Raw genomic sequence first — 13,547 nt, 5'->3', positions numbered from 1 at the left:
ACATGTTAGTGGCTTGGGCTCTGCTGTTAGGAAATGGGCGAGTCTTTGGCAGATGCCCCTGTGGGCCCAATGGGGCCAAATCCTGCACCGTTTGAGGCTTGCTTAGAGTACTAGAACTCTAGATCCTTTGCTCTTGTATCAGCCCCAAGAAAAAAGGATCTCTGGAAATGCTGCCCCTTGCAAAACGGTATAGTAGTAGCTTTCCAGAGCAGGCCAGACTAAGGCCATGTGACTGATGGAAAAGGGTCCTAGGGCCCCTTGCCCTCCCCAGCCCTGCTCGCCAGCCACAGACTATGCCTGCTTTGGAAGCTCAACTGTAGGATTGTGCCAGCAATAAACTTCTGAATGGTCACTGTCGGAATGGCCCTGGAGAAGGGGGAGGACCAAGAGCAAGAAATCGCCAAATGTGTCTCCTCAGCTCATCGGATGGCAGGAGTGAGCCCAAACTTTGGGAGTTCAGATTTAGAGGATGACGCAAATGATCCTTCAGAGCTCGAATAGATGAGACAGCTCTGCTCACAGGGGACATCACTCAGACTGAGCCCTCTCACAAAGCTTCCCCTGAGTTCTCAGCAGCAGCTCTGGGGACAGCAACTCTACTGGAAAGAAAATATGTGTTCCAAATAAACCCACAGATACCAATTTATCAACCACATTCCCCTAAGACACATTTCTCTTCTCCTTTCCTCCATCTCCATTGCCTTAATATTCATTCTATCCTCTCCCCAAGTCTCAATGTCTTTTTGTCTGTTACCTGTCTCTGTCTCTGTTTCTCTCTGTGTGTCTGTCTCTGTTTCCTTCTTTTTCTCTCTCCACATTCCCTGTCTTCGCCTTGTTCTTATGCTTGTTCTTATGCCCAGGGCCAGAAAAGGGACCCAGCCAGGTGACCGTGTCTCACTCATCCCAGTGCCTTAAGGTTCCCAACTCCCTAGAATCTAGTGTGTTCTCATTGCTCTGTACACCCCGACACTCTGCCTCAGTACCTCGTCAGCAGACCTTTCCTGAGGGCTCCCTACAGACCTCATAGGATATCTTCCCAGGTCCTCCAGAGCCCATTTTTATCTACACAGCCCCACCTATTTCTGTGATTCTGCTTCCATTGGTTCTGCTGGGTGCCCTTGGCAAAATATTCTCGAGTCCAGCTGGGCTCCTGGCACTGCCAAGGGATTCCTCAAGAGGGCACTGCCAGCCTTCTTGGTGGCAGCCTGCTGCCTGTACTGGGTGCCTGTGGGAACAATGCAGGATTGTATAAAACTCGTAAACAGTTTGCTTCATGCAATTCTCATGGTACCTCAGAGAATCTGGGCCCCCTTGATCATAGCTTGGTTTGACTGTGCAGCTTTCTTGCAAATAACTCGAAAACACTTGGATATTACCTCCACTCTCTGCTCTATGATCCCATAGTATCAGATTATTGAAGGCCACAGATCAAGTGGGTTCTCCTTGCTCCATTGTGTAGACTGAACTCTGAAACTCAGAGAAGTCCGGTGAATTTCTCCCAGAAAAAACTAGATAAGGGATCAAGTGCCCAATCTAGTGGCCCACTTCTCCCTGAGCACAGAGAAGAACATAAAGGGGAAGAGAGAAGGCACAGTACCAGTGAGAGCCTGGGGTCATCTGCTATTATTTGGGCTTCTAGAGCTGAGGCTTTGCTTCTCATTCCCAGGATAATGTCTTCCCAGACCAAATTTTGGAAGGCAAGTGGCTGCATCTTACAGCTTTCCTAGCCCTGGCATAGAAGACTGGCTGGCTGGCAGGCAGGCAGTATATTATGTCCTATGTACTTGTGGCTAGAACTTTCCACACCCAACTTCATGCCGATTGGCTAGACTATGCCTTTCTGGCCGAGAGAACTGAGGGCTGAGCGCCAGAGATGTCACATACTCTGAGCTGGCAGACAGGGGTAGAGAGTGGAGGGTGATCGTCTGCCTTTCCTGAAGGTTCAAGGAACAGTGCGAGAATGGATAGGGGCAGGCCATGGGGTGTATTTGTGAGGGGGAGATGCCCGTGGCTTGGGATGGAGTAAAGAGTAGCCTGGAAGCCAAAATAATCACATGAAAAATCTCAGCTAAAGAATGCCTGAGGAGCACCACATAGCTACTAGCAATGTGAAGAAACAAGCTGTCCACAGAACCCACCTCCACCACCATAAAAACTTGGCCAGCTTTTGCAGGATTGCCCCTGCAGGGAGGATGCTTGTTTGATGTGATTTTGAGCAAAGTAGAAATAAAACTAGTATTATTTCTGGGGAACCAATCTTATTTGTTCAATTTGACTGATGGGATACTGAGACAACTTTCCCAATGGTACCTAGCAAGCAAAGACCAGAGCCATCTCTAGAGAATGCCTGTCTCCAGACTCTTATTGCTTGGAAGTTGCTTGTGAGGTTGTTCTGCTGTGAAAAAATGTGTGAATAGAGAGCCTTTGCCCTGAGCAACAACAGCCGGGGGCTGTGGGGAGGATGGACAGGCTTCGGACTGCTGTAGCCCAAGTTTTCAACCTTCTACACTTCTCAGGTTAAGTAGGAGGCCCCTATTTGAAACTCAGGGCAGAGGCAAACTTCCTGCAGTTTGTAGGATCAGTGGGGTTCCAAATTAGTCAGCAAAAGTCAGTGAAGATTAGAGGATATTAAGGACTTTTTGTTCTATTTCTTAGGTGTGATAATAACTTGGTGATTATGTTTTTAAAAGGGTCATTATCCACTAGATATGAATAGAGAAATATTTATAGGTAAAATGTTATGATACCTGGGGTTTTCTCACTCCAGAAAATTTTAGTTTAACAAGGTTAGATGAAATAACATTGGTCAAATACTGCTAATTATTAGGAGATGGGTACATGGAGGTTTACTATACTATTTTCTCTACTTTGTGCATAATTGAACAGAAAAGAGAAGCCATCAGAATTATGCTTCAGGCTGATCCAGAAGGAAAAAAAAGAGTGGGCACAGTGGCTCACACATATAATCCCAGCACTTTGGGAGGTCAAGGCTGGTGGATTGCTTGAGTCCAGGAGTTTGAGACCAGCCTGGGAAATACAGTCAGAACCTGTCTCTACAAAAAAAAATTAAAAATTAGAGCTGAGCATGGTGGCACATGCCTGTGTCCCCAGCTACTTGGGAGGCTGAAGTGGGAGGATGGCTTGAGCTCAGAAGGTTGAGGTTGCAGTGAGCCATGATCGTGCCACTGCATTTCAGCCTGGGCTACAGAGGGAGGCTCTGAAAAGAAAAAAAAAAAGAAAAGAAAAGAAAAAGAAAGAGAGAGAGAGACAAGGTGGGAGGGAGGGAGGTAGGGAGGGAAGCAAAAATATATATATATTTCCAAGAGAAATCTCTGATGTTTCTATAAGGATGCCTATAGCCTAGTAAGAGTGATTGCCTCTGGGGAAGGGAATTGGGGGTGTGGAGTGGGAGGGAGACTTTTCACTCCATGCCCTTTAGTATGGTTGGAATTTGTCATTTTATGCATTTCTGACTTATTCTATTGAAAATCTCATTTGAAAAGTCCTTCAGGCTGGGTTGAGTGACAGAAGTCCGCAGGTCCCTCAGAGTCTACTCTCATAATCCACTGACCTCAGGTGGATCATGAGAGTGACACCGTCGCCATGGCAGGTTAGCTAGCCTCCGCTGTCCTCACGCAAACATCCACTCTGCCTACCCCCTTCTGCCTGTGTCTCTCTGAAACACTGATCTATTGTGAAATATAGGTTGCCCCTAGCCTGAGGAGAAGACTCCTAGGAACCTCTCTGGAGGCACAGCTGGATGGTGAAGAGGAGTTGCTGCTCTTGCTTTGCTCCCTGTGGGAAGGCAACACATGAGCCCTTGAAAGCCAGAAAGGTCCTCCACTCAAGAGGCAGCCTTCCAGGGGAATAAGCCCCCTCCTTGCCCATCTACTGACCCCACAAAGACTGAGAACTATATCTGTCTCTGAAGGCCCAGGCTCTGGCAGCTGCCCAGGCCTCCTTCTTTCAAAGCCACTGCCCAGAGCAGCCTTTTAGAGATGTGATTCCACTCCCTCCAACATCATCATCATCATGATCATCATCACCATCATATGTTGTCCCTTTCAGGGAAACCAGGCCAACCCCTTCATCTCTGGTTGCTTGACTGTTGGAAAGGTATCACTCTGGGCTGTGGGTGACACTTCAACCCAAAGCTGGGCTCCTATGGAGCAGATTATCTAACATTGAGGCTGGAGTACCTTCCTTGGGAAACTGTGCCAGCAGTCAAGATGGGGAAGAAGGGGAACCTCGGTGCTCCCTGATGAGAGTTGCACATTCCCAAGTAAGCACAGATTATGTTGCTGGAGCTTAGAGCAAATACCCCACACAGCGACCTGCCCCGTCCCTGCCTCTTACCTGAGGCTTGCCATCCCCGCTGCCTCCTCCCCAGTCCTGGTCAAGCCCAGGAGGAGGCCTGGGCAGCTGATCTCCCCACCGTCATGCGCCCAAGTGACAGCCTATATACTGGCACACGGAGGGAAGAGACTTGCTGCCTCCTCCTGCCTTTAAGCAGGAAGGAGCAGGCTCTTTGGACCTTGGGGAGCCCCCACCCTTCAAATATTCCTTCCTGAGGAACTCTGTTGCTATGGGATTTTCTCTGTGATAGCCAGAAGTTCATGACAGGCACTGGGACCTGGAGCTGAGGCTGTCTGCAGGCTCTGCTGAGCTGTTGCCTACCTCCAGCCCCCACAGTAGGCAGGGGTTAATGCATCCTGCATCCTGGCCTGCCCTTCCCTAGGCTGTGCACACCCTGGCACTCAAGAGAAAAATGGTTTCTTTTTTTAAGCACAATTAGTCCAAAACCATAAAGTCTAAGAAGTGATTCCCCCTAAGGACCCTCCAAAGAGGGTTTTACATGCTCCTTGGGTTATCCTTGAAAATCCTTCAAAATTTCTAAAGCACTGCAATTATTTCCACAGGCTGAATCCAGCAGTTCTTGGAAGGGTTTCAAAGGGTACAGTGGCAGCAGCTCCCTGTAGCCTCTTCTCCTTCCTCACAGCAGAAACCTTCAAAAGAAAAGCAAACCCTCACTGGGATGTCCTCTCCACCCTGGCTCTACTGCTGCTGCCCATCCACAGAAGGTCCATTCAGTTCTTTGCCCAAGAGACCCCTTCCAAGGAGCTGGGTTTAGAGAGAGCCACTAAACCTAAGCTACAAGCCTGAAGAGCCAATAGAGCTCTCCATTATGGGGGGCAGGAGCTGTTCAGCTGTCCTCAAATGTCCTCAAAAGGGGTAACATGGAGGTGGCTAGTGGATACTGAGGTGGAGCTGGATCTCCTAGTGAGAGCTGGGTTTGGAGAGAATGGTTATTCCTGGGCTTCCTGGAAGTAACTATCCTCCTCCACTGATAACTTATAACTGAGCAAGAGGGAAGTTGTTAGAATTGCAGCATGAAGAATTTTAGCTAGACATTAAGTGGGCCTTCCAGATGATCGGGGCTCTCTATGAGCAGTGGAATATAGTAGTTAATAAGATAGACTCTAAAGTCAGGCACAACTGGGCTTGATATCGGCTCCACCAAATACCAGCTCCGTGACTTTGTGCAATGATTTAACTTCTCTGAGTCTTCATTTTTTCATCTCTAAAAAAGGAATAATAGCCGGGCGCGGTGGCTCACGCTTGTAATCCCAGCACTTTGGGATGCTGAGGCGGACGGGTCACCTAAGGCTGGGAGTTCGAGAACAGCCTGACCAACATGGAGAAACCCCGTCTCTACTAAAAATACAAAATTAGCCAGGCGTGGTGGCATATGCTTATAATCCCAGCTACTTGGGAGGCTGAGGCAGGAGAATCGCTTGAACCCAGGAGGCGGAGATTGCAGTGAGCTGAGATTGCACCATTGCACTCCAGCCTGGGCAACAAGAGCGAAACTCTGTCTCAAAAAAAAAAAAAAAAAAAGGAATAATAATAGTGGTGACTTCACAGAGTTATTAAAAAGATTACACAAGGCCGAATGTGGTGGCTCACGCCTGTAATCCTAGCACTTTGGGAGGCTGAAGCAGGAGGATCACTTGAGGTCGAGCATTCAAGATCAGCCTAGTCAACATGGCAAAACCCTGTCTCTACTAAAACTGTAAAAATTAGCCAGGCATGGTGGCGCATGGCTGTAATTCCAGCTACTCGGGAGGTTGAGGCACAAGAATCGCTTGAACCCAGAAGGCAGAGGTTGCAGTGAGGCGAGATGGTGCCACTGCGCTCCAGCCTGGGTGACAGAGTGACTCTATCTCAAAAAAAAAAAAAAAAACAAAGATTACACAAGATACTGAATATAAAATTCTTACCATAGTGCCTATGCTCAAGTATAATAACAATAATAATAATCACCAGATGGGGTGACAGAGTATCTCTGCAAATGTTTGATAAGCATTTAAAAAATAGAGGCTGAACTTTAGTGATCTCTAGAACCAACACCTTTCAGATCCAGGATACCTGTACTTCCCCTGAACCTGCCTATCTTTAAAATGGAGCCAAGGGTATGTGCTTGGAAGAAACGTTGAGACTCTTTGAGACACACCTAGCAGTTTCTTTGTGTATTTGTTGTCTTCTAACATCTCCAGCACCTCTGGGTATGTCTATCACTAGGGTGACCAATCACCAATCATCCCGGTTTGCCAGGAACGAAGAGATCCCAAGATGTGGGACTTTTAGTGCTAAAAATGGGTACTGCCTGGGAAAACCAGAACAAGTTGGTCAGCCTACACCAGCACTGAAACACTGCCTTAAGCATTGTGCTTGAAGCAGTTGCCTCAAGGGCTGCCAACAACAAAAGCAGGTGTTAGGTTCCCCTTGCTGAAATCACTAAATGAGAAATCCCCAAAGCCCCCCATTCCTCTGCTCTTTGAAATATCATGCCCAGGCAAGTAGGGTTTCAGATAAAACACATGATGCTCAACTCAATTAAATTTGACTTTCAGATAAACAATGAATAATCATATAAGTATGTCCGAAATACTGGATGGGTCATACTTATACTGAGAAATTGCTCATTGTTTGTCTGAAAGTCTAATTTAACTGAATGCCTTGTATTTTTATTAGTGAATCTGGCAGCCCTACAGGCAAGGGCAGTCTGCCGTGGCAAGACAAGCCGGCTTTTGGGGTGTGAGCCAGGAGAAGGGCTAGGGAAATCTCACGCAGGAAATCATGTTCCCTATGGACACACCTTCTTCTCTGCATCTCAGCCCTCAATCTCTTCATCTTGTGGGCCTGCCCTGGGCACCCCAGTCATGCTTTTTTCTGGGGAGGATCATTTGGGGCAAGGCAAGATGAGATGGGTCCTGAAGCAGGATTCATAATCCATAATGGTTAGGAGTTTAGGCTTTGTAGGTAGTCCAATTGGGTTCATATCCCCCTTCAGCCTGGGACATAGCACAGTAAATGGCAATTCCCTGTTAATACTTAGAGGCTACCAGGCACAGTGGCTCACACCTGTAATCCCAACACTTTGGGAAGCCTAAGGGAGGAGGATCTCTTAAGGCCAGGAGTTCAAGACCAACCTGGGCAACATAGTGAGACCCCTGTCTCTACAAAAAATTTAAAGATTAGCTGGGCATCGTGGTGCATGCCTGTAGTCCCAGCTACTCAGAAGCTGATGTGGGAGGATCACTTGAGCCCGAGAGGTCAAGGTTGCAGTGAGCCCTCATTGTGCCACTGCACTCCAGCCTGGGCAAAAAAGTGAGACCCTCTCTCAAAAAAAAAAATTACTTAGTTGCTGACCTTTGTCTTTTCTTTTCTCTCCTTATCCTGTATCTAGCACTTTGCCAGACATCGAGGGGAATACAGAGAAATGGGATGGTTTCCGGATGCAACCCTTGTTCTGAGAGAGCTTACAGCCTCCTCTGGAAGGAATATTACAGATGTTAACAAAATGAAAATTCAGACACAACTAACATTGAGCACCTACCCTGTGCTTGCCCTGCCCTAAGTGCACAAGTAAGCCAAATGTCAGCAGAGTGTCATCCTGTCTATTCCAGTTCAAATATAATTAGTTCAAGTTCCATCTTATCCCTTACCAAGGAAGTCCAGTGTCTTCCTCAAGATTTCTGAGAATTCTGAGAGGGCTCAGAATTCCATATGGTTCTGAATTTGGGCTCCTAAGGAACTTCTGATTTCAGTTCATCTTTTATGGCCACTACCTTTCGATTTCTTTTTCTTTTCTTTCTTTCTTTTTTTTTTTTTTTTTGAATCGAAGTCTCTCTCTGTCACCCAGGCTGGAGTGCAGTAGTGCGATCTCAACTCACTGCAACCTCCACCTCCCGGGTTTAAGTGATTCTCGTGCCTCTGCCTCCTGAATAGCTGGGACCACGGGCGCGCCCATCACGCCCGGCTAATTTTTCTTTTTTCTTTAATTGTACATTTTATTCATTCATTCATTTATTCATTCATACATTCACTCTTTCTTCCACCAAACTGATGCGCTTGAACCCTGCCTAAAGAATTTGCATGAACCATATGTGAAAGACTCTGATATCAACATTCTCTATTGACTAGTATTTCTCCATAAACAGAATAATGAGAATTAGCATTCAAAACTGTCTTAGGGGCCTTCTAGAATTCTGAAGTGCCTTCTGATATATGAAAGATTAAACTATACTCAATCAATATTTAATGTGATATATGAAAGCACAACGTGCAATATGACATGAGGGATGCAAGGATATCTAAAGCAATAAAAAGCAGAGGAAGAAGCTGGGTTCACAAGAGTAGAGAAGTAACTGCAAGTTATAAATAAGAGTGAGGTGAGTTGTCCTGGTAGTGAGTTATCTGGGTGTTCAGAGAGAGCTAAGCTAGCCAGGGAACACGTCATAGAGGAAGTGAGACTTAAGCAAGATCTTGAGGAGTGATAGAATTTATCTAACTGAATAAGGAAGAGGGGAATTTTAGATGCAGGGGTTGATGCAAAGCACCTATGGCATGGGGGGAATGAACAGATGAGATTGCAGTAACAATTTGCATAGAAGAATGGACATTTGCATAGAGAAATAGAGAATTGGAGTAAACAGGATATCAATTGCAGAGGTCCTTTAATCTTTTTGAATGTTATTTGATTGGCAATTGGAAGCAATTGAAGATTTTGGAGCAGGTAAATAACAATAAAAATTACCATTTTGGAGATTAATGTTGTATTAAGTGAAAAAATAAGCACAGTATTGGCCATTGAAAGTAATTTGTAATCGCGGTCTTGGCTATTATGACTATTATGGCTTACTTTTGCACCAGTCTAATAGTTGTGTGTGTCTACGCTGAGAAGAAAAGTGAATGAGCCAGTATCAGATAGAGGATGCAGTTCAGAGGTTCATATAATGGGCTCCACCCAGTGTGATTAGGGCATGAACTGGGGTCGTGGTAGTGTGAAGAAAGGAAAAGAAAAGATGTGCAAGGAGAGTAGAAAAGGAAGAGTGCCAAAAAATTTTACAAAGTAAGGATGAATGAGTTAAGGGAATGAAGCAGAAAAAGAAAATCTACGTGGCTGCAAGAGTGATGGTACCATTGATGGAAATAAGATAGTATAGAGACAGTATTAGTCAGAATTTATATTATCATATTCACGACTTGGAAATTTCGCATTTCATACATATGGTTTATATGGTAGCTCTACATTAATTACACTGTTTGATTAACTAGACACTCCATTCCTTAATAATGCCAGGTGTCAAAGAGCTTACTAGATGCAGAGACTACTCACACTAATATCAGCAAGAGAGAGAGGGATGCTTATTCTGCAGATAAACCAGTTAGCTGCTTGTTACTTTGTAGAACACCATTCTGGAACTCTAATATTGGTAAATAAGAAGTTTACTTGTGCCTGGTTCAGTTGCTGGACCTCTGGGGAGGAAAGTACAATGGCTGAGAGAAATGAGCTTGAGTATCATCCAGCCTCTGAAGACTTTTAGATGCCCGGCTAATTTTTATATTTTTAGTAGAGACAGGGTTTCACCATGTTGGCCAGGATGGTCTTGAACTCCTTATTTCAAGTGATCTGCCCTCCTCAGCCTCCCAAAGTGCTGGGATTACAGGCTTCAGTCACCGCGCCTGGCCTTCTTTCCTGATTTCTATTAAAAAAAAAAAAAAAAACAGGCTGGGTGTCGTGGCTCACGCCTGTAATCTCAGCACTTCAGGAGGCCAAGGCAGGAGGATCTCTTGAGTCTAGGAGTTCGAGATCATCCTGGGCAACACAGTAAGGCCCCGGTCTCTACAAAAAGTGAAAAATTAGCTGGGCACAGTGGCATGCACCTCTGGTCCCAGCTACTTGGGAGGCTAAGGCAGGAGGATTGCTTGAGCCCAGGAGTTCAAGGTTACAGTGAGCTATGATTGCACTCCAGCCTGAGGAACAGAGTAAGATGCTCATCTCTAAAATAGATAAATAAATTTTTAAAGGACCTTAGACCTAAATTAACTGTAAATAGTCTTTGGATGTCTGGACACTTTCAAAAAGAAAAAGAAAAAACAGACACATAGGTTTGTTTGTTTGTTTTAATGACTATCAACTAACAAAACATACAAAAGCCTCTGGATAATATTTTGTATACATTTTGCCTCCTAAAGCCGTAAAATTATATTAACTAATTGTGGAGGAAAAAAGCCAAATAATTTTTACTTTTCTGTTCTCTAGTTTTCTCTTGTATCTGAAAAAAGTTGGTTAATTAAAAATAATAATAAAAATAGCTATAGTAGATATAACAACTACAGAGAAATATAAATATGTATGTAAGATAATGACTATTATTTTTATTCACCTTATTAAGAAAGTTGTTATAGTTTATTCACATGATTAGTAAGATACATATTATTTTATTTAACATACCGATAAGGTAATTCTGTTTAAAGCTAGTTACAAGCTTTAGATGATAACCTCTTTTTATATTTATATATCTACATATGCATAAAGGCATACATATAAAGTATATTAATAAATCTTTTACAAATTGTTATATTAATAATGTGTTAAAAGAGTAAAATTAGAATTTGAGATTTTTTATGTGAAATTGTTACCAAACCGAACTTAAGTCCACCTGCCCTATGCAGTAAGTCCAAACACTGACATTGGGATTGCATGGAAAGAGAGGCCTTTATTACAGGGTACCAAGCAAGGAGAATTGGGAATCTAATGCTTAAAACCAGAATTCCAGAATAGCTTACAGGTAAGGATTTTTAAAGGGGGGTCGCAGAATTTACAGGCAAAAGTCATAAATCAATACATGAAGGCTACATATTGGTCTGACCTTAAAACACAAGACATCTCGAAGCAGGGGCCCACAGATGGATTCAAAGATTTTCTGATTTGCAATTGGTCAAGGAGATGAAGCCTTGTCTAAAAATGTGGTGTCAGCCAGCCTGGGCAACATAGTGAGACTACCTCTACAAAAAAATTTTTTAAATTAGCTGGGCGTGGTGGCGCATGCCTGTCTTCCCAGCCACTCGGGAGGCTGAGGTGGGAGGATCACTTGAGCCTTGGAGGTCGAGGCTAGAGTGAGCCATGATCATGCCACAGCACTCCAGCCTGGGCCACAGAGTGAAACCTTGTTTTAAAAAAATGGGGGTGGGGGGAATCAACAGAAAAGAATATTAGCTCTGGCTTTTGGGTGTGACCTCCTCCAGGCCCCTCAGGAAGAAATGTAAAACAACAACAGCAGAATTCAGTTCTCAGTTCCTCCCTATCTGAGATCTGCGTGTCAGTGGATCCGTTTGGTGGGGGTCCAAGTTTCTGAAAAACAACTGAAGGACATACCTTAAGATGTTATCCTTAGTTTCTATAGGGGAATCAAACATCCTGTGATTCCAACTTCCCTGACTATTGTTTTAAGCTACTATTATATTACCTTCCTGTTTATTAAGTTGCTTATTTACTAACTAAGTGCCTGGAATTTCCCTCAAAGGAACCCAAGACTTTTGTTTATTTCCATGCTTGGGGGCCTGCAGGTCCCTAAGAGGGATCCCTGCTCCATCTCAGAATGACTAAATTATTTCATGCCCAGGCTAGTAGAGGTTTCTTTTTGTCACCAAATTATTGTTAATTCTCAGAGTTTTGCAAAATATTCTAAAGACGTTTATTTATAAGAGTATTTTAAACAAAAAGCTAATTTCCCAATAGCCATTGCTTATTGCTTAGTGATTTTACAATGTTGAATACAAATATTTCTTACTTTAGATATTTATGACTTATACCTTGTCCTTTCTAACAACTATTAATTTTGCCTTTCCCAAATGCAGAATAATACAACTATTAAGATGTCTTTTATGCCTAAACTATATTTGGGTTTCCTAAAATAGCCATGAAATGACACAAAAATTTGCCCTTTCACCCTATTAAAGAAAGGGCAATAAGAATAATTAGGCTTCTGTAAATTTTTCCAACTTTTAATTAAGTCAAACTGTTATGAAAACTTTGTCTATCAAATTTAGTATAAAATAACCTGACAGATTAAAAATAGAATTTATCTTCTGGAGATAAGTGAAAGATGGAAATATAAATGTCTTTCAATGATTAAATACTTTTCAAGTTAAGAAAACATAATCATATTTAAGCACAACAACTGATATAATACCTGTCTACCAAAAGATTTTTTCCAAGATTTCAGATTCACAAGCCCCTTTCCCTTGTTTTGTTCATAAAGTTTCTGGGTAGGTGCTAAGAGTACTAACTTACTCTCATGAGAATGGTCAGAGGTATATTGCTTTTTTCAGGCTTTCATTAGATCCAGTAGCTCAGGCATAGCTATTTTGTCTAAAAGCTGTAACAGTAATAGCAAAACATGTAAAAACTTTAGCTTAGTTCTAGAGCTCCACTAAATGTAATGGTTACCCGTGCTGTGCAAACTCTTCTATTGACAAAAACTGCTCAACACTTTTTAGCATATTGCCTAACCTCCTAGGAAATATTATTGTTTTCCCCTTCACACTGTCTGTTGCTGTGACACTCTAAACTCAGCCATGCTTCTTCATTGACTTGAAGAAAAAACAACCTACATTGCTTATTTCTGTTAGAGAATTCCCCATACCCTACACAGACCTTCAGAGACACCAGCCTGCTTTGCAAAAACTGTTTACTAAAAAAACCTGTCAACTTTGAGGAATGCAAAATGGGCTCACTCTTCTTGTCATAAATGCTAATAATACTTTTGCTACCAATACAGTCTGCGTCCTACTAGGGTACTACTTCATATGTGGACATCAGGTGTCAATGTCACACCCTAACTTAGGCTGCAGGTTTAGCATAGTTTTTAGACTTTCAGGTATTTAAAATTACCACTCCTTCAGAGGTTGATGTTTCTCTAAAAACACTTTTTCAAATTATTCCAAAATTGCTCAATTACCTCCAAAATGAGGCACACAAAGGCTACTTTGGAGAACTCCTAGATTGCCTCTTCATGCATACTATGCGAGCAACGATTCCCACATTAGAAATAATACAACTGCAAAAATAGTTCAAAATGTGTTTCTGACCCTAGCAAAACTCCTAAATAACGTAACTTTTAATCCCAAAGCCCAATAAACTATTCTAAATTTAGTAGCTAGGATTGTTATGGACAACCACATTACCCTTGATTTCC

At 43.2% G+C, this 13,547-nt stretch overlaps 1 long non-coding RNA gene across 1 annotated transcript in view; it reads right to left on the bottom strand.

The window, feature by feature from the left end:
• Positions 1-1,081: 1,081 nt before the first annotated feature.
• Positions 1,082-13,547, bottom strand: part of LOC134739067 (uncharacterized) — a 40,935-nt gene continuing 28,469 nt past the window's right edge. Inside the window, exon 3 of the long non-coding RNA XR_010125531.1 lies at positions 1,082-1,225. This is a non-coding gene — a long non-coding RNA (uncharacterized LOC134739067). The remainder of the gene's footprint in view (positions 1,226-13,547) is intronic.

Source organism: Pongo pygmaeus, chromosome X (genome assembly GCF_028885625.2).
Source record: "Pongo pygmaeus isolate AG05252 chromosome X, NHGRI_mPonPyg2-v2.0_pri, whole genome shotgun sequence".
Lineage (NCBI taxonomy): Eukaryota > Metazoa > Chordata > Mammalia > Primates > Hominidae > Pongo > Pongo pygmaeus.
Note: the sequence above shows the minus strand (reverse complement) of the source record. Positions and strands in the feature narration are given on the sequence as shown.